Source organism: Pogona vitticeps, chromosome 9 (genome assembly GCF_051106095.1).
Source record: "Pogona vitticeps strain Pit_001003342236 chromosome 9, PviZW2.1, whole genome shotgun sequence".
NCBI lineage: Eukaryota > Metazoa > Chordata > Lepidosauria > Squamata > Agamidae > Pogona > Pogona vitticeps.
Genome location: NC_135791.1, coordinates 22,852,776 through 22,876,616, shown reverse-complemented (window position 1 = coordinate 22,876,616; position 23,841 = coordinate 22,852,776). Strand labels below are relative to the sequence as shown.

The 23,841-nt window shown below is 46.0% G+C and overlaps 1 protein-coding gene across 6 annotated transcripts in view; it reads left to right on the top strand.

The window, feature by feature from the left end:
• Positions 1-5,429: 5,429 nt before the first annotated feature.
• Positions 5,430-23,841, top strand: part of ARHGEF1 (Rho guanine nucleotide exchange factor 1) — a 54,959-nt gene continuing 36,547 nt past the window's right edge. For 4 of the 6 annotated variants that reach the window (XM_072980303.2, XM_072980305.2, XM_072980302.2 and 1 more), the window contains exon 1: positions 5,430-5,561. The gene's annotated coding sequence lies outside the window, so the exon portion shown is untranslated. Of the gene's footprint in view, positions 5,562-13,182; positions 13,257-20,979; positions 21,118-23,841 lie in introns of those variants that run through there. The other 2 variants (XM_072980300.2, XM_072980301.2) reach the window with 2 other exon arrangements.

The following is a 23,841-nucleotide window of genomic DNA, read 5'->3' as shown; positions in this document are numbered from 1 at the left end:
TTCCCATTTCATGATTCTTTGGTGGATGATAATTATGAATGCACGTAAAAATGCTTGAGGTCAGATTAAAAACTCTTCATCTTCAATTGGAGAAGAACACAAATGGAAACATCATGATTAGACAGTCTTGCAAATAGGTCCAGGAAACATTAATTTTATTAGATTTGAAACATTTCTACCTCACCTTTCTCCTTAAGATCAGGAGCCAAGGTGGCTTAGATAAAAGTTAAAAATGGTAAGTATACAAATACTAGAAGAGATCAAATAAACACCACAGTAAAACAATGATAAGCAGAAGCAACATCAAAACATAACATCAACATAATACTTTTTTAAGGGCTGAGATGATAAAACTTGTCCGTTCCATTTCAGCAACTTTTTTTTTAAAAAATTCAAGTTATTTCCTTCCCAAATATCAAGACATTTGCAGATTTTGGGTGTACGCTTCAACAAGGAACGGAAACAAAATTCTATGCCATTACCTTTATTCCCAGCATAGAGAGGGACGTGTTGCATCTTGAAACATACATTCTTTGTACAGAGCAAAGATGAGCAACATGCTTAGAATAAAATATGAGTGATAACCATTGAGCAGAACGACAGATAAATTTACAGGGATTCAAATCTCTATAAATGATATACTCAAATCTCTGAGACAAAATCTATCATTTCCCCTTTCTCCCATTTTGTTTGAATTACAAGCTGTTTTATTTCCAAGTATGAAGAAAATTGGGAATTTTCTATAAATTCTCAGAAAAAATGAATGGAACTTAAGTTCTCACCTATATCTAAGGAGAACTCCATCCGTAAGGGTTGCAAAAATGACTTTTTGCCTTCCCATTTACTTAATGAACTCTTGTTCCCAGTGAGAGGGACCAGTTTGTTTCATCAACGTCCTCCTCCTGCAATAAAAAACAAAGGTTCTTTCATCTGGCATGGAATGGCGTGGTAGGAGACCTAAGGCAGCTGCTTCAAAACCTACAGTGTTATAGTTTGATTTCTGCACAGAGGCTGGGGGAAGAGGTACCCCTTCTCTAGTAGATCACTAGTTTTATTATGTTGGATTCAAAAGAAGTCTAGTCTTGACCTGCATGTACGCCACGGGCTAATAGGTGAGGACCTGAATATAAAGCTAAAACAGGTCATTTACACCTAGAATCAGACACTGTGTTAATGACTTTAAGAACTCTAGAGTAGCAACAATGTGAGTAGGGCTTGATCCTGTCCATCATCCCTTGATCTTGTCCATCAGCCCTCAAGGACAGCTTGCTTTTTTCAATGTCCTACAATTTTTTAGTCTCAAGCAGAGTGTTTAGATTCGATTACAGGATACCCCACACATGAAAAACTAGTTTGATGGCACTAGATGTTGCTTCAGACAAATTAAAAATAATGGCCCAGTGCAGTATTCAGAGTCTGCAAAATTATACATTATGAATATAAACTGCACACAGGTAAATTGCTTGACTCTTGTCTTACTAAATTACCTGACGGGGTTCTATGCCTCCTTGAAAATTAAGAACTTAACTTTGATCTATTTAGATTTATCTACAGCTGGTACTGGATCCTATTAAACATATTTCCCTGACCAACAAAGCATCTGCAACTTTGGGAACGGATGGAATTCGAACTTAAAAACAAGGTGATAGAATGCCTGCATGCCACCAGCAGAGGGAGCCCATCACTACTCAAAATATCTTCTGTGCAAATTTCCAGGAAGATAATCAGGCAGGAGTGGCTAATTTAGCTGCTTTTAGCCACTTGGCAGTGGAATGGGTTAGGGGTGGTGATAAAGAAAAGTACAGAGAGAATGAAGAGATCTCAATAAAAACTCTGACCCTCTTTCTCCTTGTACATATCCAAAATTTGGCATAATCAGCAATAGAAATACCTAGTTATTGTGGAGTCGGTGTGACATTCCCCAGTTTGCCAGTACGGCCCACTACTGCAGAGGTAAAACCATACGATTGCAACACACAAGCCAAAATCTTGTTATCATTTGCATAGAGTTTGTGTAACTTACAACAGCAAACTGTGCCCAATTGATAAGGCGCCCTTGCCAATTTCAATTACTTGCCAGGTCATGCACCCAACTGGAAAGCCAAGAGGTACCCAGGCACTTCAACAATTAGCCGCAATTAGCTATGTCAAGTTATGCAAGCCTTAAGCAAACAGTAATCAGACTCTGGCTGTGTTACTGTTTTTTTTATAAAGCCCTTCTGTAACATCAGTTTAGAAGCCTATATAGTAAAGCCAGTAATACAATCCTCATGTTCTCTGACTTTATTAAACTACACTCTCATGATCCCTAATCATTACTGACATTCTAGTGATCTTTGGGGAACTAAAACACTGTGGCAGAGCATCTAATTTCCTGCAATGAGATGCATGCAGGAATGAATCAAAACAGCACCATCTTGAGGGCCAGCAGCTAATATTCAATGGCTTATTAGGCCTGAGCATGGAGGTTCTGTCCAGCCATCTTGTCTGGGGGCCACAGATAAGAGTTGTGCTCCTCTGTGGATTTGCCTCGTTGCCTTCTAAAGCCTTTCAGGGTGGGGATGATCACTACTTGGAAATATGGCTATGCATGCTGTCCCAAATAAGCCACAACATCTCACGTACCTTACTGGGGACAGCCCCGTCTGACATCCTTCGGCCTCCTCTATTATTCCATGTTTCATCTAATGCAACACAGTTTCAAACCTGGTACTTGTAGTCCATGTGAATATGGAAGTAGAGTTTTGCACATACATCGTATACACCATAACCCTCCCTGCTTCCTGTAAGATGTGAAAAGGCCCATTCCCTCATACAGCTGTGGTACTTCTACTTTTAATGAGGAACTGGGAGAATCACACACCAAGATACCCCTCTTACACAAAGCTGTCAATAGCAGGTTCACACATGCTGCTTCTGCCCATAACCAGGCTTCAACGGGGAAGGAATGTGTGGGGCAGTCACCTGAAATACAGTGGTGCCTCACTAGACGATGATAATCCATTCCACTGAAATCGTTGTTTAGCAAAATAATTGTCTAGCGAAAAGCATTTTCCCCATTGGAATGCATTGAAACCTGTTTAATGCGTTCCAATGAAGAAGAATCATCGTTGTCTAGCGAAGATCGGCCATAGGAAAGCCGCTTTGCGAACCGCCGATCAGGTGTTTAAATCACTGTCTTGTGAAGCTTAGGTTCCGAAAACAACTGTTTTGCGAGCACAGAGGAAGCTGTCAAAACCGTTGTCTAGCGAAAATCAGTTTGCGAAGCAGGGACCAAACATTGTCCAGCGAAATTCCCCCATAAGAATAATTGTTTTGCGAATCACTATAGCAATCGCAAAAAGTCAATGTCTAGCAAAAAAAACTGTCATGCAGGGTAACTATCTAGCGAGGCGCCACTGTACCAAGATGAGAGGGGCACCAGGTTTGGTTGATGTGCAAAGGTGTGCTCACAGGCTGTGTGTCTCCCCCCCCTTATCCTACCTGCAGTCAGGCTCACAAAAAGCATTTGTTCCTCATGGTGTGTGTGTGTGGGTCTACAGACAAGAAACATGGGAAAAATAATAACAAAAAGCAGTGAAATGCTTTGTGCCTGCACACCCATGGATAGTTGCAGGACGCAGAAGCTTGGAGGCTGCATAAATCCCTGGGTCACCCTGCAGGCAGAGAGAGATTGTGTGTCACAAAAGCCATTCTTTGCTCAGTGTGCGATTTATCCTACCGCCGGCCTTATTCCTACTGCGTGACCTCAGTCCATGCAGAAAACCCTCCATTTCAATGTAAGCCCACTCCCCAATATAATAATCAGTCTTTCCTAATAGTAAACTCTGCGCCGACCCTTTGCCAGCAGGATTGTAGCCAAAACGGGGCCTCTTGAGAAACAAAAGGGCGCATCGTGCGTGCGGGAGCCGCGAAGTTTGCTCAGCTAGGAACAATCTGTAGGGAAGTCTGAACTAAAAAGGCAAAAGGGAAGGGGGGAAGGACATGAGGGGGGAAAATGACTTTTTGAACTATTAAACCATGTTAGCTGAGAGAGTCTGGAAAAGTAACTTTCCCAAGGTCTGTATAAAAATTCCCAGCGGCTTCCTGTGAATTGAGCAGGCTCAGTAGCCAATGTGTTTGTTGGGAGAACCAAAAAGGAAAATTAGGTGGGAGAAGGCAGTCACTATTCAGCTTTAGGTCTTTTGGCTGCCAGAGGTTGTGAGTTCGATTCCCCGCTGTGCCTACAATGAGAAGAGCCAGCCTGGGTAGCCTTGGGCCAGCTGCACACAGTTCCAGGGCTCCCCCTAGAGGAAAGGAAGGGTAAACCACTCCTGAATATTGTCTACCTGGAAAACCCTGGGAAGGGTCACCGTAAGACCTAATTGACTTGTTGGCACATGATGGGGATGGAAGACATGGATGGGAAACATATTGATCAAATTAATAATTGGAAACAAAATTTCACAAGAATTTAGTGTTCCCTTCTTTCTTTCCCTGCAAAATTGGGGGTGGGAAGACTAGTTTGGCCCTAAAAATGAGCAGCTACAGCAGAGCTTGGAAAGGGTAACTCCTTTAGACTACAAAGGCCAGAACCCCCAGCATTCTGAGAGTTGTAGGGGGGAAAAAACCCCACACCCATAGTCTCCGATATTCTTGATCGAGTAAAGATTGCTGATGGTATACTGAAGGCTACCATGTCAGAGTGTGGAGACCTGAGTTCAAATCCTTGCTTAATCCTAAAAAGTTGCATGTGTTGAAAAAGTGAGAGAGATGAATAGTAATAATATGTGTTTGTCCAGATCCAGCTGGAAGATTCTATGAGCGACAGGGCAATCCTATGGCTTTCTACTCAAAAGCAAGTCCCACTGAAACTTACTCCGAAGTAAATGCATTTAGGACTGGGCGCATTTTACACCCCAGAGAGCAAGCCCATGTGCCTCCGTATCTACAGTACTTGCCAGAAGATACGTGTAGGAGGATCCCTACCGCCACTGCGCACGCTTTTCAGATGCACACCTTACTAATGAATCGAAGGGGACTTCAGAGCAAAGAAGCATAAATACGGGCACAGTCAGCGCCAGAAAAAGTTACTTTTGGGGGGACTCCAGGTCCTAGAATCACCCAGCCAGCACGGCCAGCTGACACGCGGAAAAATCCCCATTGCAGTTGAGTCCCTCGCTCCTCGTTACATTCCGAAACCCCCGGGGGAGGGGGAGACAGAGAGCGGGTCTTCTTTGGGGGGCCCGCCCTGAATTCCCCGGGAAGCCTCCCCCCTTTCCATTCCGAGCGTTCAGACGTGCGCTTCTCGCTTTCAGCGCTGCAAGAGAGAAACCCAGACTCTTCCCCGTGTTTGCGCTCGAAGAAGAAAGGGGAGGGACTGGGGAAGAGGAGGAGGAGGAGGAGACGAAAACTGGGAGGGATCCGGGAAATGCAAGTGGCTTCCTGCCCCCCCCCAGTCCTCCTCCTTTCCCAGGCCAACCCCTCCTCGCGAGCCGCCCTTTGCAACAGGAAACCCCGCCAAACTCCGTCCCGGGGGCCTCCATCCGAAGGTGGGAAGGCAAGGCTCCCCTTCGGGCCAGGTGAGAGTTTGGGGAAGAAGGGATCCGTGTCGCCGAGCGGTGCGAGAAGGCGCGTTGCCCGTTTCCGACGTTCTAAGAGGGTTTTTTTTGGGGGGGAGGCGAGGGCGCGCGGGGGAGGCATTGTTCTCCTCGCGTTGCAAAGAAAGGGAGCAGAAGCCGTGGGGAGGGGGGAAGAGGAAGAGAGAGTGGAGGTTTTTTTAAGGTTTCGTGGTTTGTTTGTTTTTTGGAAGGGTTTGGAAGTGGGAGTTCCGCCTCCCCCCCGGTGCAAACCCTGCGCTTGTCGGACGCTGCGGGGCTTTACTCCCGGGTAAAAATGACTCGGCCCCGGAATCGCGCGTAAAGGCGCAAGGGCTGTCATTATTCAGCGGTCAGGGGAACTGGTTTCCAGATCAGCAGCTTCGGAACGTGTTTTTCCAGTGTTGTGCCTCAGCTTTGGGGAATATGAATAAAAGAGGGGAGGGGAGAGAAAGGAGGGCATCTGAGCATGTGCCAAATGCATCATCTCCTTCTTCCGCTAAGCAAGCATCGGCTGCCTGTCTTCAGATGTAGGAGTGGAAGTAAGAAAGCATCCTGCCTCCTTCTATTTCTTGCTCGCTTTTTCCCCCTAAATAGAGACCTGGAGGTAAATGCACTCTGCACATGCTTGTGGTCCCCTGGTTTGCCAGGATGGAACCTTGACATGGACTAGAGGGAGTCTCTGCGGTGGAAAGTTGAAATTTCTGGGGGACAGGAACAGATGTGGTTTGAATGGGAACAGAACCCCCACACCGAGTCTCAGAGGGGATTGTGAGGGACTTTTGCCAAGGCCACCCATCACGCTTTGCACATTAATGCTCTCTAGATTCGAAGCCGGGAGGAAGCCAGGGTCTTATAGTTTCAAAGAGGGGACTGCTCTGTGCAGGCAGGGTGGCTCTCGTTTTGAAGATGGGTGTGGGTCGGGGGCTCGTGCAGAGGCTACGTTGAGGGAAATCGGGTAGATCAAGGAGGAGGTGCATGTGGCCCTCCAGAGGTTGGTGGGACTACAACTCCCATCATCCATGACCCCTGAGTCAGCCGGGGCTCCGCCTACAGCGACGTTTGGAGGACTGCAGCCTTGCCACTCAGAAGCAGAATGTAGAAAATCCCAAGGCACGGAGCTGAGTGTGTCTAAAGTTGGCCTTGTTTCCCTCCCATGATAATAACACTTTTGGTTCAGAATCCGTGCCGCACCCCTCAGATGATGGCAAATATTTAGACATGTGCCTGACACCCAGTGGGCCAGCCTTTCCCCAAGGCAACGCCTTCTGGCTCCGTGGCACTCCCACTTCCACAATCCCCAGGCGGGTTATGGGAGTTGTGGTCTCACACAATCCAAAGGGCGTTTTATTTTTTATTTTTATTTTTTGCTGAAGGGTTGAATGAGCCAGCCCTCTGCTTGCGGGTGTGGGTGTGAATACCCATCTGGGAAGCGAGAGGTTCCTTTCCCACCTCCACGCCGCTCTCGTGCTTTGGAGGCATCCTGCGACATGACTCAGAACTTCCCTGATATTAAAATATACCTAGCCTCCATCAAAGGATAAGGGCACCCCTACAAACACGCATATGCCTTCTGTGCATTATCTCTTGCGACTCAGTCTTCACTTTCCTGTGATGTAGAAGAACATTAGCTATAGCCCAGAACTAGGAGAGTAAATAGTAATAGTTGCTTTCTACGTTCCAGGCTCTTCCAACTTACAGCATTCCTGATGGTTCCCCCCCCCCGAGGTTTGTGAGATGTTCACTGTTGCCCTTTTTTCTCCCATGAGCAGGGATTGGAACCCGGGACTTCTGAGTCCTACTCGGACTGCATTGGCTCTCCTAATAGTAGTAGTCGTCGTGCTCATGGTGGTGAGGACCTGTGAAGCAAAGCAGTCTGAAATTGGGCCATAGATAGCAATTTCCAGGAGAGGCAATCAGGCAGAGAGCAGACTCAACAAGAGGACTTTATGCTGCAATAAAGGTGTTTGCCTTAGACTTAATGTTGTTGGAGGAGTTGTACTGCAGTTATATGGAGCGAAGGCGTCTGGATGCTTAAGCAGCCGTTGCCAACCTTACCTGGGCAGCCGAACTGAGAACGTCTTGTATGAACATTGCCCAGGGGAGAGCGGTGCCCGCCCGGCTTTGCCAACCCCACCTCCCACTCTCTCATCACTCCAGCTGCCCCGAGAGAGAGTGCGAGAAGGAGCTTCTGCATGCCAGACATTTTTTACTGGCCAGAGAGGCTGGGGGGGGGGAAGCATCTTGAGCCTGTGAGCTCAGCACCAGAGTGCATGCCAGGGGCCGTGTGGCTTAGGGGAGCGGGCAGAAGGCCTTGGGGAGCTTTCAGCAGAGCCAAAGAAGAAGCAGCCCTTTCTGGGCTCCCCTCTGCTTGTCTTCTTCCCCCCCCCACTCCTCTCCCCCGACCCCACCTGTCCCCACTTCAGTTAAAGGGAGGCAACTTTTAACTTTCCTGTCACTGTCCTTCACAGCAGCGCTGCAAGGCTGGCTTGCCTGCAGTGAGAAAAGCATGTAGTCTTTGTAAAACAGTTTGTTATTGCAGTCGGGGGCCAAAAGAAAAATCTGTATGTTGCTGGTTTTCCATAGATTCGTTCAGTTGATGCCTAGAAATCTTTATGGAGACGGAATTTTCCTAGTTTGAAAATATCCATTTACTTACTTACTTACTTACTTACTTACTTACTTACTTACTTACTTACTTACTTACTTACTTACTTACTTACTTACTTACTTACTTACTTACTTACTAGGAATGCTATAAAGTGTTTGCTAAAATAATAACGGAGGAGGCTACACTACCACGTTATAGCTGTAGTTTTAGGAACGGTCGCCGTGTTAGTCTGTGCACGCATATCAGGCAAAATCCAAAGAAAACAAAACAACAATTTTTACAACGGGACTGTAAAACAAACATGGGCCCAATCATTGCATGATGTAACCAATGAACATTTAGAATATGAATCTGATATTTCGTCTACATTTCGTTCCATTCTGTTTCTTTATGTCTGACGAAGTGGACGTGTCTGCAAAAGCTTACGTTAAACTATAATACTGTAGTCTTTAAAGTGCCACATGATTTTGTCTCTCTTTTTAAAGTATTGTGTTTTTTTCCTTTGGATTTTGCCTGATACACATTATATCTGGCATAAATATTTTCCAACTGCGGCTCAGCGGATTGAATGCAATATACACGGGGTTTAGTGCATGAAAACTGTGGCCAAACAGAATATGTTAGTGAGTCGGGTTAAGGTGGTGTGAAATTTCTTGGCTTGTTTTTGCTTGTGATGAAGAAGGCGGTTCGTTGTTCATGAAAATTTGTGCAGAATAAATTGCAGTAGTCTTTAAGAGGGTCACTGGACATCCCCCTCCTCCCTGCGCAACAGATTAACACAGTCACCATCTTGAGAAAATTAGAATAATGCTATCGTTTGCTACCAGAATATCTGCTCTTGAAGAGTATTTCCTGAAGGAAACTTCTAAAGGGCTAAAACTACTCCCTTGCTCCTAATGACCCCATAAATTAAGGATCAGATGCACCCAATCTGCATAGATCTGTCTTAGATTCTGTTTCTCGGTTGTCTTTAGTTGTGGATAAAGTATGAAGACAGGTTTTTGGTGTGTGTGGTTTTTTTTTAATATTCCACCTTCTGGATGATAAAGGCCAATCTCTGTCCCCAGCAACTTACGGTTTCAGTTTTGACAGTTGAGTCAACAAAGGGAAGTACGGAAGGAGACCAAGTTCAACTACAGCTTAAGTTGAATACCATGTGGTCGCAGCAGGAAACTTGCTTTGTCTTTTTTATTCCTACCTTACTTTGGCTTAGAGAAGAATCTGTGTTTGGCGCAACCCAGCAGATATTTTTGGAGTCCTTGTTACGGGGGGGGGGAACCCCCCAGAACTGCCCCTTTCAGCAGTATGGAATCTACTCCCCCCCTTTTTTTGTTGGAGGAACTGGAGAGCATGGGTAATTTTTCTGTGCCACCTCCATCTGCTCAGAAAGCCAACAGGAAGTGTTTATTATACTTTGTTTATTATACTCTTTAAAAAGAAGCCAGCGTGGCTTGCAACAATAACATCATGAAGTAGATCAAAACAACCATATAAAAACAATAAATGCAGGAACAGCCCATAAAACTGTGAAGCCTGTTGAGCATATTGTTGTCTGGAGAGTGCTCTCAAGTCACTTCCAGTTCTTGGTGTCCCAATAGGTTAGTGACCTCCCATAGGTTATGTCATTAACAGGGTTCCTTCCATCATCTTGCAAACTAAACGCAGTGGTTTCCCTTCTTGCGTGAATTCATCCCATCTTTTTCTAGCTGCATCGAATTTTTCCGGGCGTTACTGTTTTTTTTCCCCTCCAGGCAAATCTTGTCTTAATGTTCCCAAAGTACGATAGCCTCAGTTGAATCATTTTTGCTTTTATAAATCATTGATTGGATCTCATGATCCCATGCTGTCAAGCTAATTCTGATTTAGGGTTACCCTTTTCAAGGTTTTCCAGCTAGAGAATACTCAGAAGTGGTTGATTCTTCCTTTCTCCTGGGGTTGCTCTAGGACTCTGCAGCTTGCCCAAGGCTACCCAGGCTGGCTGTTTTCAGATACCCAGTGAGGATTCTAATTCTTCACCTCTGGTTCTGCAGCCAGATACCTCAACCACTGAGTTGATCTAGCACCTATTTATCTATCCTTTAGGGAGTCCCATGTTGTGTGTAAAACTCTCCTGTAACAGCACATTTCTAATGATTTTTTTTTCCTGTCATTTTTCTTTCCTATTCAGTGTCTATACATAGTAGTCAGGAATAACATAGTATAGACACTGTTGGTCGTGGTCTCCATCTGTACGGCCTATGGATCTTTCCTGATTCCTTCATAGCTTCAATCCCATCCCTCTTCTGCTTTCTTAGCTGCCATCCACATTTGGACTGATATTTGATCCAAGGTACGTATAGGAAAGATTTGACTATTTTGATTTCTTCATTGACAGCATGAAAGTTACATCATTCTTCTGTAAGGATGATTTGGGTCTTCATGACATAACAGCTGTCATCCCTTCTTCCTTCACCTTTCTCAATACCCAACGCAGTGGACCCTCTACTTACGGAATTAATCCGTATTGGAAGGGTGGCTGCAGGTCGAAAAGTCTGTAGGTCGAGTCTCCATTGACCTACAATGCATTGAAAACCAATTAATCCCGTAACCGGCTGTTTTTATTCCATTTTTGTTCCATTTTGGTTTTTTTCTGTAGGTCGATTCTCCGGCTGCAAGTCGAACCTAAATTTTGCGGCCAGAGAATTCTGTAACTCAAAAAGTCTGTAAGTTGAGCCGTCTGTAAGTCGAGGGTCCACTGTGCAGTCCTTTTAAGTCAGAGGCTGCTTTCTGCCAGTATGTAAATTTGTCATCCAGGAAAAAAAAAATCCTAGAAAGTCGGTGGTATAGGGGAACAATCCTGACTCAACCAAAGCAAAGTGCTGTTTCAAAACTACAGTGTTTGTTGTCTTTTCAGTGTTGGGGCCAGGCGGGCCTCCTGAGGGCCACACTCAAAAAGATTGCAAACCTCCTAGCTGCAGGTGGTATTCAGTCACTGATGGCCATCTTAACTTACATCACATGGTTATTAGGACAAGAAAATGGAGAGACAGAGGAAGGTGTAAACTCTCTTGGGTTTCCTGGAGGGGTAAAAAAAAAAATACAGTTCCAGTTTGTTTTGTGACTTTTCCCCATTATGTTTATGGTGCTCAGATGGGATTCTGATTTGCAAAAATCCAGCAAATCCAAGGTTGATGTGCACACTTCGTATGTGAGTCCAGGGTGAATTGCTCCTTTGTCCCCTCCCAAAACTCCTGCTCAAATCAGAACAGAGTTGGGGGGAAAAGTGACCCTTAATTTTACAAGAACATAGCATGAGAACATGTGCTGCGCACTTGAGCAGACCAAAAGCCTTTAGCATGTGTGGCATCTTGTCGTTCACAGCGAACAGCGACTTGGTTCTGGGAAGCCAACACGCTGGGTATGATCGCGAGCAAAAGCACTCACTCTTCTGCTGTTCTTCCCCAGCAGCTGGCCTTCATCGCCCATATTGCTGCTGAATCTGGAAATAACATTTATGCACCAAGGCTAAGAGACCCAGTTCTAGGCAGAGCCCCGAAAATTTGTGGGCAGGGGTGCCTTTCCCAAGCCCTAGTGAGCCTAAACCAGTGCAAGGATCATCTTCTTCCATGCCCTTTTTCAGGGGGAAAAAAACAGGTAACTTTAAAAAGTTACTTTTCAGGGGAAAAAATTTACCGTATTTTTCCATGTATAAGACTATACTTTTGTCTAAAATCTTTAGACTAAAAATTGAGGATCATCTTATACGCGGAAGTAAGCTGAGGAGAGAACAAAAACAAGTGGAAGGGAAAGCAGGCAGGGATCAAAGCGATCCTGCAGCGCTTTGATCCCTTCCCCCCTACATTTGCTAACCCCCACTTAGATTTCTTAATTTGGGGTTAGGAAAGTGGGGGGGGGGTGTCTTATACATGGGTGCGTCTTATACACGGAAAAATACGGTAGTGATCAATTGATGAAGAAAACAAAGAAGGAAGGGGAATGGGGAGAGAACGAAACTGTTTTGCAGATGGGCGGAGGGGGAACTGACGAGGGTGGAGGTTCCTGACAAATTGGTTGTGTTATGTATCACCTTACCACTAACATGCGAAAGACGCTTTATGCAGTTCTACACCTCTGCTGCTTTGCCCACCCTTGAAGGTGGTGATGGGAGAATCTGGGAATACTGCTGTCTTAGTGGTGAGGCAGAAGGAACAAACCAACTGGAAAGTAATACTGCCTTGAAGATGAAGTACCAATGAATCTCCCCCCCGGCCTTTTACTCTCTTCGGACCTCCGTTTTTTAAACTGGATCTTCACCATCTGCAAGTTGGAACCTCATAGTGGAAGGGAGATAGGTTAGGATGATTTGTGTACACCGATACAGATCTTCCTCTATACCTTGCAGTCCGATTTGGTCCTAAAAATAGCTATTCTTCAAACAGTGAGGGGTGCAAGATAAATCATCCAGATGTCTCCTCACCCCTGAGCTATTGCATTCGATACCAAAAGATGTGGTTTGTATTCTTCCCCCGCAAACGACAGATAGCCATTCTGGCTGGCGTTTGTCACGGAAGTCATAGCCTAAAGCCAAGCTAGGAGACCTTGGCCAGATTCCTCTTCCATAGTTAGGCCAGCATCACTGAAGTGGTGTAAAATCAAAGGGGTGAATTGCTGCTCGCAAACGCATTGTGGCTTGTATTCCAGGTCACTTGACATTTCTTTTCTGAATGAAAACTATCAAAAGTGTCCGGTGTGCAGGTGCAGATTCTGGGAGCCGTCATCCGAAAAAACCACTTCCCCAAGGCATGAAACTTTTGTCTTGCTTTAAGCTAGCAAGGTTCTTCTTACGTCCCTGTCTTGAACTTCTAAAACTGGCCCCTTTTCCTAAAGGTGATGCCGGCACTTGTGATAATGTCTTTTGCTCTTGCTCTCTCTCTCTTTGTGTATGTCTGGTGGCTACGTTTGCGTCACTTCCTGATGCAGGAAACGGGCGCTTTCTGTGTATATTCTGGGCTGTCCCTTTTGTTTTAGAAGCCGGCTGCACCAGAAGCTGATCCTTCAGACCAGGAAGGGGAAAGCCCCAGAGAACGCAGGTAACCTGGCATGGGGCCGTTCCCCCTGCCTCTCCCCAGCCCCATGGCAGGGAGGGCAGATAGGAAGAAACAGAGGGGAGGATGGCGCTGGTACTGTGGCTTCACTTCCTGTGTGGGTCCTTAGCCCGCCTGCAGCAGAGAGCAACCGTTGCAGAGAAAAAGTGGAGTTCAAAATCTAGGCACTTGTTCAACTATCTCTAAGAGCTTGCCTCTTAAACTAGGAAGGGGCATCTTTGGTGTTAATCTCGCATCTCTAGAGCACCATTTCCGAATGTTCTTGGACTATCAATACCAGAATCCTTCACCCCTTGGCTATGTCAGCTAGGGTTTGGGGCAGGCTTGGGAATGAACACGGACAGATGTATTGTGTTTCGTTTTTCCTTGCTCATCTTCTTGAACCTAGGAAGTTGTTTCCTGTCTAATTTCTCCCCTTTTCCTAAAAAGGTAAAGGTTCCCCTTGACAATTTTTGTCCAGTCATGTTCGACTCTAGGGTGCGGTGCTCATCCCCGTTTCCAAGCCATAGAGCCAGCGTTTTGTCCGCATGGCCAGTGCGACTTAGACACGGAACGCTGTTACCTTCCCACCGAGGTGGTACCTATTTATCTACTCGCATTTGCATGCTTTCGAACCGCTAGGTTGGCGGGAGCTGGGACAAGCGACGGGCGCTCACTCCGTCGCGTGGATTCGATCGTACGACTGCTTGGTCTTCTGACCCTGCAGCACAGGCTTCTGTGGTTTAGCCCGCAGCGCCACCACGTCCCTTTACCCACCACGTCCCTTTTCCTACTCTCCGGTATAGCGGCAGCTGATCTGTTATTAAATCGGTGGCTGGTTTTGCTGGCATTTGTGTCATGGTGCCGTCATTGGCATGCAAAGCTGGTTCATCTAAGGCAGAATGACTTTTCTAGGACTACTTCACGTGCTTTCTAGTTGATCAAAGGCGGTGAGTTTACTGTATCTACAACCACTGCCATCTTAACATGACACCACAGTGGGTTTCCATCTGTGCTTCGTATTTGTATTGAAGCATGTGCTTAGAATATGAGTCATAAACCATATTCTAGCTTGTGATATGGTGATTTACTTGTTCACCTCCGGATGTGTTAGATTACAGTTCCCATCATCCCCAGCCATAGCCAAGCATACTTGGCGAAACAGTGCTCAGAATGGGTTACATGAGACCTATTTTATCCCCATCCGAATATCAATGCTTTTTAAATAGCTCATTCACAGGCAGAAATTGTATTTAGATATTAATTTTTTATCCCAGTCTTAGGAACTGCACAACAGTGGTGTAGCTTTTCCCCCAGCCTGGAGATACTGTAGTGATGATGAGAAAAAGATGTATGTATGAGGAATTTTGTGTCGTGGGGGAGGCGATCACTTTAAAAGTCTGTCAGTCTGAGAACAAATGCTAATGGTTGAAACTGAATTGAATTTTTTAGTTTGCTGGGGATTTCCATGACTTGTGAAGATACTGGTGCTTAAGGATGGACCCATGAGAGGGCCTTCTCTGTGGCTGCTTCCAGAGACTCTGGAACTCCCTCCCACTGGAGGCCGGCATGGCCCCCTCTTAGCTGTCCTTCCGCCAGCAGGCAAAAGGCTTTGCTCTTCAGACAAGCTTTTACCTGAATGACGGGGTGCCTGAGTTAATGGATACTTGTGCCTTTACTGATTTGAATGTGGTTTAGCTGTTGTTTTTGCTTACCATCTTTTAGTGTGGAATTGGTTTGATTCTTTTTAGTACAGTATTTGTATACTTTACGTTTTTAGTTTTAAATATTGTCTTTTAATGATGCAAGCTGCCATGGGTCCTTTTAAAGGAGGAGGGTGGGGTAAAAATATTTTTTTAAATAATAAATAAAGATACTTCTTCCTCTCCCCCGTTCCCTTTTCTCTTTCCCTTTGGCCTTGTACAGTGAAAAACAAAACACCATTTTCAGTTTAAACATCACTGTGGAATCTCCTGGGGACCATTTCTATTTGCCAGAAATGGTTAAGTGTACATTTGTGTACAAACATTCTGTAAACAAAGGACTTCGCAATCCGGTTGTGCTTATTTTGTGTAGATGTTGCCGTGCCAGCTGTCACCAGGGCACACACAAGTGCCAAAGTGGATTGCTGAGAGCAGATGGTGCTCTTCTTTATGGGGGGGACCCCCCTCTTCTTTATTGGGGGGGGCTGCCTCTGGATCACTATCTAGTAAGGCGTTATTTCAACAAACCCAGACCTACTGGGATCTGCCACACTTAACTAAGCTGCCACCAACCATTCCCTATAAGAAGTCACACAGACCAGGGATGGATTTTTAAACAAATAAAAGAACAAGGTTTATTTCAATACACACAGGGAAAAATAAAATAATCAGGTGAATAAGATAAAGTAACGTGGCGTAGTTTCACTCATACATACACACAGTTTGGTTCACACAGAACCCTTAACTTGAAGCACAGACCCTGAACCTATCAGTTCTGGCTAACCAACAGACACCTGAACCTATCAGGTTGGTACTCTGACACACAGTAGTACCCTGTCTGACACACAGACTCCCACACCAGCTTCTTCTTCCCAGCTGCTGCTTCGTCACATCCCAGCGTCTCCCTTTCACCACACAGGCTTCACCTATATATACAGTACAGCCCCTCCTCCTGATGTCCCGCCTTCCACTCTCCATAGGATGGAACTTTCCCTCCAAACCCATGACAGACAGGTAACATCAGTGCTGTATGTAACACCTCCCCTCTTTATAAGTTGTTTTGTAGGGGGAAAGCTAACGTGCTTTTTCCCAAAAAAACAACCTGGTTAAACACACAAAAACAGTTATACATACAATATCATACTTACTTATACTTACACTCTATTAGGCATTTAAACATTTACCATTAACAATACATCAAGTTACCTTTATTCATACAAACCAAGTTCAAAAACAGGTACATTTAACTTTTTGTCATTAATATATATACATAGTCCATGTTTCTTTCGCCGTCTTCATTCTTCAGGTCTTCTTGACAAGGCGTCAGCAACACAGTTCACTGACCCTCTGACCACCTTCACTTCAAAGTCATAGTCCTGTAGGTTTAAAGCCCACCTCATAAGTTTGCTATTGTGGGTTTTCATTGTCTTTAACCATTGCAGTGGTGAATGGTCAGTGCACAGAATAAAATGTCTTCCCCAGATGTAAGGCTTGGCCTTCTGGATCGCGTAGACTATGGCCAAACACTCCTTCTCCACGGTTGCCAAATGTCTCTCACCTTTTTGAAGTTTCCTACTCAGGTAGGACACTGGATGCTGGTCACCATTCTCATCCTCCTGGCACAGAACTGCTCCTACCCCGCTGTTAGACGCATCGGTGTAGATGATGAACTCCCTGTCGAAGTCTGGAGCCCGCAGCACTGGATAGTTGATGAGCGCCTGCTTCAACCTCTGGAACGCCTCCTCACAGTCGCTGGTCCACGGGATGCGGTCATCAGCCTTCTTCCTCGTCAGATCGGTCAGCGGAGCCGCAATCTCGCTAAACCTCGGGATGAACTTTCTGTAGTAGCCCACCAACCCAAGAAATGATTTGACTTTTTTCTTGGTGTGGGGTCTAGGCCAATCACGAACAGCTTCTACTTTGGCCTCCAGGGGTTTTATCACTCCTCCCCCTACCATGTGACCCAAGTATTTTATTTCTGGGCTACCCAGCTGCAGTTTGTTCTCTTTGCAGGGCCCAGGCCACAGCACTTCCTCCCCTGGGTCAAAGTGCCTCTCCCTGCCTTCCTGGTCATCCCAAGCTTTCTTTCTGACCTTCTGAGCTTGCAGGTTTTCTGCTGCCAGCTCTAGATTCCTCTTTAGGTCTTTCCTTAAAGAGTCTATATATGTCACAATGTCTTGTGGGTCATCCTGGGTGATCTGCTCCCACTTTTGTTTGCTCAAATCAAGGGGCCCTTTCACCCTCCTCCCAAATAAAAGTTCAAATGGACTGAACCCGGTACTGGCTTGTGGCACTGATCGATAAGCAAACAAAAGGGATTGCAGCTTCTGGTCCCAATTGTTTGGATTCTCTGTCAAGTAAGCCCTAATCATGCGCATTAGAGTCCCATTGAACTTCTCAGTTAACCCATTACTTTCAGGATGATAGGCAGTGGTTTCCTTGTGCTTTATTCCACAGATTTGCCATAAGCGTTTCATGAGCTTTGATGTGAACGATGCGCCCAAATCTGTGATTATTTCTGAGGCAAATCCCATCCTGGACATATACCCCACCAAGGCATCTGCCACTGTGTTAGTTTCAATGTTAGTCAAGGGTATGGCTTCAGGGTACCTTGTGGCATGGTCCACAATTGTGAGAATGAACCTGTTCCCCCTCTTTGTGGCCTTGGGCAAAGGTCCCACAATATCCACCCCTATGCATTTGAACGGAGTGTCAATCACAGGCAAAGGGCACAACTTTGCTTTGGTCCTGTCGCGGTTATTCCCCTGCCTTTGACACACATCACATTGTTTACAGAACTCCCTGATCTGCTTCCCTATGTCAGGCCAGTAGAAATTCTGTGTGATTCTCTGCTGTGTTTTGTTCACCCCTAAGTGTGCAGCAAACATGTCAGAGTGCCCCCTTTGTAAGATCATGGGGCGATACTTTTCAGGTACCACCAGCTGACTTCTGATCCCATCTCCCCCTTTTGAGATATTCCTCAGGGTCTCTCTATATAAAATCCCCTTTTTCTCCAGAAATCTCACTGGGGTTTCAGGTGTTAGCTGGGCGTCAGTCACCTGTTCAAAACACTTCTGGAGAGTGGCGTCTGCCTTTTGCTCTTGTCCAAATCGGCTGTCTGTGGTTAAGGTTTCCACCACAGCTTCTGAACTCCCCTCTGCTTCCGTCTCTGGCTCATCATTACCCCCTTGAACTGTCCCCGTGGTAGCCTGTGAGCGTGTCATCACTAGCACCCGTTTCACATGTTCAGCCAGGTCATTTCCCACGAGCACGGCTGCTGGCAGAGTCGATGAAATCGCTAGCCGCCAAACTCCCCTCCAGCCTTGAAAGTTGACAGGTACCTCCGCGACTGGCAGTGAGATTATCTGCCCCTCAATCCCTGCTACCTTTATGCTCTCATTCGGGATTATATATTCCCTAGGAATAATATCTGGATGGCACAGGGTCACCTGAGAACAAGTGTCCCGCAGCCCCCGATACTGACGGCCAAGTATTCCTACGTCCACCCCTGCTGTCTCAAACAACTGAGAATCTGTTCTCACCAACAGGCAGCGCCTGACTTCTACAAGAGGACCATTTTCCTCAGCCTGATCAGCAGATGTAGCTGTTCCAGACTGAGTAGCCACGGCAACAGGCTCCCTCAGTGACAATGAGCCTTGCTCTTTCTGGACACAGAACACAGCTTTTGGCTGGGTTCCACTCGACTCCTGAGGCACCATTCCTTTTAGCTGCTTTAATTTCTCACAATCTGAGATTAGATGGCCTTTTCCCTGACAGAAATAACATTTTCTGGTGTATTTTGATTCTCTCTCATCTTGTTTTGGTTTTCCCTCCAAAATCTGAGGTCTTAGTTTCATGTCTGAGGGCTTCCCTTCACCATGGGCCCCTCCCCCTTGCTGGCTTTTCCCTGGTCCCTGAGAGTACTTGCTGTAGGTTTCTTTGGGTTTACCTACAGATTTCCCCTCACCCAAGGGCTTTCTTATTTGTGAAATAAAATCTGCGATCTCGGCAGCTTCCACCACAGATTTTGGTTTCCTTTCCCTCACCTGGAATTTCAATTCCCCATGCAGGACTGAATAGAACTGTTCCAGTGCTATCAAGTCTTTAAGCTGCTCATAGGTCTCTGTCCCCTCCTGAGATAGCCATTTCTCAAGCAGCCTCACCAATTGGGCCCCCACTTGGGTAAAAGTCTGCTCTGGTTTTTTTGTGAGGGACCTGAATCTTTGTCTCAGCTGCTCCGCATTTATCCCATGTCTGGCAAACACCAGTTTTTTAAACTCTGCAAAATCTTTCATCAGTTCCTCAGGCATCTCGGCATAGACCTCAGCCAGGCTACCACTGATTAAAGATCGCATGATGGTCATCTTCTCAGTTTCCCTCACTGAGAAGTCCACAAACGCTCTTTCCACTAAGGAAAAGAATACCTCAGGACAATCTCCCTTGTGGTACACAGGGAATTTCTTCAGGTCAGCCTTAGACAATTGGCCTCCCTCAGAATCCCTATTGTTATTATTGTTCTGGTTCATCAGTTCCAATTTTCTTAATTCAAACGCCATTCTTTCTTTTTCCAGAGCAATTTTCTCTCTCTCCATTCTTTCTTCCCTCTCCATTCTCTCTCTCTCTCTCTCTAATTCAAATTGCCGTTGTTTCTCTCTTTCCTCCATTTCAAATTGCCTTTCTCTTTCCTCCCTTCTTTCTCTCTCTAATCTTTCCTCCACTTCAAATTGCCTCATTCTCAGTTCATGCTGTTGAGCTATGAGCAATTTTCTAAGTTCTGGGTTCTGCTCTCCTGTGCTGTCACCTTGCACTGAGCCAAATTCATCCTCAGAACCTTGGTCAACCTGGGGGTCTTTCACTTCACCCATTTCTGCCATCTGGCTTCGAGTCAAGGGCATAATCCCCCCTCAGAACAGGCTGCTTCAAAAAGTCAAGCCTCAAAATAAAACGACCACTTTTTTTTTTTCTTCTTGCCTCAGAACCAGCCTTCTAGAGCTTGCTGCTGTTCCTTCAGCACTAACTTGCAACAGTAGCGAGTCAGAGCCTACCCCCCTCTGCTGGGCCTCTCAGCAGGCAGGCTAGATCACTGTTACTATACAGTTTTGCCTCAGCTTTTTCCCGCCAAAACAGGCTGCCTCAGAGCACTCTAATCTGGTCCCCAATCTGAGGTTACACGTTCTTCTACTAGTGCACCCCCCCCGTGAGGTACACCTAGAAGATTACCTACGTGCTCTCAGATTGTCCCTGACTAGACCCCCCTTGCTCTGGGCACACTTGCCAAGGCTTTGCTGGACCGCTGGACAACTGGACCAGTCGTATCCCACACGCTGGACACCAATCAATGTGACAAACCCAGACCTACTGGGATCTGCCACACTTAACTAAGCTGCCACCAACCATTCCCTATAAGAAGTCACACAGACCAGGGATGGATTTTTAAACAAATAAAAGAACAAGGTTTATTTCAATACACACAGGGAAAAATAAAATAATCAGGTGAATAAGATAAAGTAACGTGGCTTAGTTTCACTCATACATACACACAGTTTGGTTCACACAGAACCCTTAACTTGAAGCACAGACCCTGAACCTATCAGTTCTGGCTAACCAACAGACACCTGAACCTATCAGGTTGGTACTCTGACACACAGTAGTACCCTGTCTGACACACAGACTCCCACACCAGCTTCTTCTTCCCAGCTGCTGCTTCGTCACATCCCAGCGTCTCCCTTTCACCACACAGGCTTCACCTATATATACAGTACAGCCCCTCCTCCTGATGTCCCGCCTTCCACTCTCCATAGGATGGAACTTTCCCTCCAAACCCATGACAGACAGGTAACATCAGTGCTGTATGTAACAGGCGGGAGCTGGGACAAGCGACGGGCGCTCACTCCGTCGCGTGGATTCGATCGTACGACTGCTTGGTCTTCTGACCCTGCAGCACAGGCTTCTGTGGTTTAGCCCGCAGCGCCACCACGTCCCTTTACCCACCACGTCCCTTTTCCTACTCTCCGGTATAGTGGCAGCTGATCTGTTATTAAATCGGTGGCTGGTTTTGCTGGCATTTGTGTCATGGTGCCGTCATTGGCATGCAAAGCTGGTTCATCTAAGGCAGAATGACTTTTCTAGGACTACTTCACATGCTTTCTAGTTGATCAAAGGCGGTGAGTTTACTGTATCTACAACCACTGCCATCTTAACATGACACCACAGTGGGTTTCCATCTGTGCTTCGTATTTGTATTGAAGCATGTGCTTAGAATATGAGTCATAAACCATATTCTAGCTTGTGATATGGTGATTTACTTGTTCACCTCCGGATGTGTTAGATTACAGTTCCCATCATCCCCAGCCATAGCCAAGCATACTTGGCGAAACAGTGCTCAGAATGGGTTACATGAGACCTATTTTATCCCCATCCGAATATCAATGCTTTTTAAATAGCTCATTCACAGGCAGAAATTGTATTTAGATATTAATTTTTTATCCCAGTCTTAGGAACTGCACAACAGTGGTGTAGCTTTTCCCCCAGCCTGCAGATACTGTAGTGATGATGAGAAAAAGATGTATGTATGAGGAATTTTGTGTCGTGGGGGAGGCGATCACTTTAAAAGTCTGTCAGTCTGAGAACAAATGCTAATGGTTGAAACTGAATTGAATTTTTTAGTTTGCTGGGGATTTCCATGACTTGTGAAGATACTGGTGCTTAAGGATGGACCCATGAGAGGGCCTTCTCTGTGGCTGCTTCCAGAGACTCTGGAACTCCCTCCCACTGGAGGCCGGCATGGCCCCCTCTTAGCTGTCCTTCCGCCAGCAGGCAAAAGGCTTTGCTCTTCAGACAAGCTTTTACCTGAATGACGGGGTGCCTGAGTTAATGGATACTTGTGCCTTTACTGATTTGAATGTGGTTTAGCTGTTGTTTTTGCTTACCATCTTTTAGTGTGGAATTGGTTTGATTCTTTTTAGTACAGTATTTGTATACTTTACGTTTTTAGTTTTAAATATTGTCTTTTAATGATGCAAGCTGCCATGGGTCCTTTTAAAGGAGGAGGGTGGGGTAAAAATATTTTTTTAAATAATAAATAAAGATACTTCTTCCTCTCCCCCGTTCCCTTTTCTCTTTCCCTTTGGCCTTGTACAGTGAAAAACAAAACACCATTTTCAGTTTAAACATCACTGTGGAATCTCCTGGGGACCATTTCTATTTGCCAGAAATGGTTAAGTGTACATTTGTGTACAAACATTCTGTAAACAAAGGACTTCGCAATCCGGTTGTGCTTATTTTGTGTAGATGTTGCCGTGCCAGCTGTCACCAGGGCACACACAAGTGCCAAAGTGGATTGCTGAGAGCAGATGGTGCTCTTCTTTATGGGGGGGACCCCCCTCTTCTTTATTGGGGGGGGCTGCCTCTGGATCACTATCTAGTAAGGCGTTATTTCAACCTCTCAACGGTTTCCCTGCAAAAAGTTGCAAAGAAGCTAAGTACCAATTATCAAGGTTTTTTGCACAAAACAGCAGCATGAGGGGATGTGGCCGTTTGCTTTTCTGGAAAGCTAAATCCCTATTAGAATAAATTACAAGTAAATCACATTAGATGGCTTATTTAGCCTGCTTTTTTTCACTGGAGATTCTCTCTCTCTCTGGTGGAGAAGACAGCGTGATCCAGTTCTGAAGGGTGTTGCAACGGCATGTATTTGCTTTTTGACCCATTTCCCCTGCCCCCAGATCGGGCTCCTCCCTCCCCTAGTGCCAGGCGGCTGGAATGGTGCCCTTTATGAGTCAGGCCGTCTGTGGGGTGTGGAGTTCCCCTCCTGCTGGCACCGTTTCTCTGTGGCCTCTTTGTAGGTGACAGAGGCTGCACTGTATTCATGCCTGCTGTACCTCCACCTAATGCAGGAATTTCTGAGTAATGGGGTGAGGAGGGAGAATACCTCTCTGTGTATTGAGACTTTCCCCCTCCTCACCCTGGCATTACACACATCCCATATTCTTCTTCAAGGTGGGATGTGGCCGTTTTCCTTTTCTGGAAAGCTAAATCCTCCCAACGTTGTCTCTTCGGAGCCCTCTTTAGTAAAAGGCACGGAGATCCGTGTTCGCCCACTACAACTCCTGCTGGGGAAATCTGGCCCTCTTAAAAAAAAAAATCCCCAAATCCACATAACCCTAAGCATCCCTGATTGAGCCATGGAACCTTATCCCCTTCTGTTGCTCAGGGCGGTTGGACTTCAGTACCTATCAGCCCCAGCCTGCTTGGCCATTGGTGAGGCATGATAGGAGTTGTTGTTCAGCATCTGAGGGTGGGGGGGCTCTTCCCCGGTTCCTGCCCTGTTGGCTCTCCCTGTTCTTTCTGCAACCCAAGTGTGTCCTGGGCTTGGTTTTTGCGGAGGTGCTAAACCTGTATCTGGGAGGTGCCCCTTCCCATAGCGAGGGGGAGGCTCATGTGATTGAACCAACCTTCCTGCAGGAAAAAAAAATGCGTATTTCACGTGACTGAAGAATGCCTTTCCTTTTGGCATACTAGCTTCCTTCTGTGTAGGAAGCTTTTTTTCTTTTGGGGGGAAAGGGGGCATCCGGTCGCATGAACGGCGGACTTGGCACTTCAGTGAGAACCAGGTTGGCAACGGCCACCACTTTTACTGGGGTGCCACTTTGGGGGGGCATGATTCTCTGGAACCTCTCTTTTCATAGCAAAGCCCTTGTTCCCCCGAATTACCTCTTCTTTCACTCCTTTCCTTCCAGGGGCTGATGGTGGCCCTGAGGCTGCCATTGGCCAATGGCTAATGGTTAGCATAATAATAACAACAACAACAACAACAACAACAACATATTTTTCTGTGTATAAGACTATACTTTTGTCTAAAATCTTTAGACTAAAAATTGAGCCTTGTT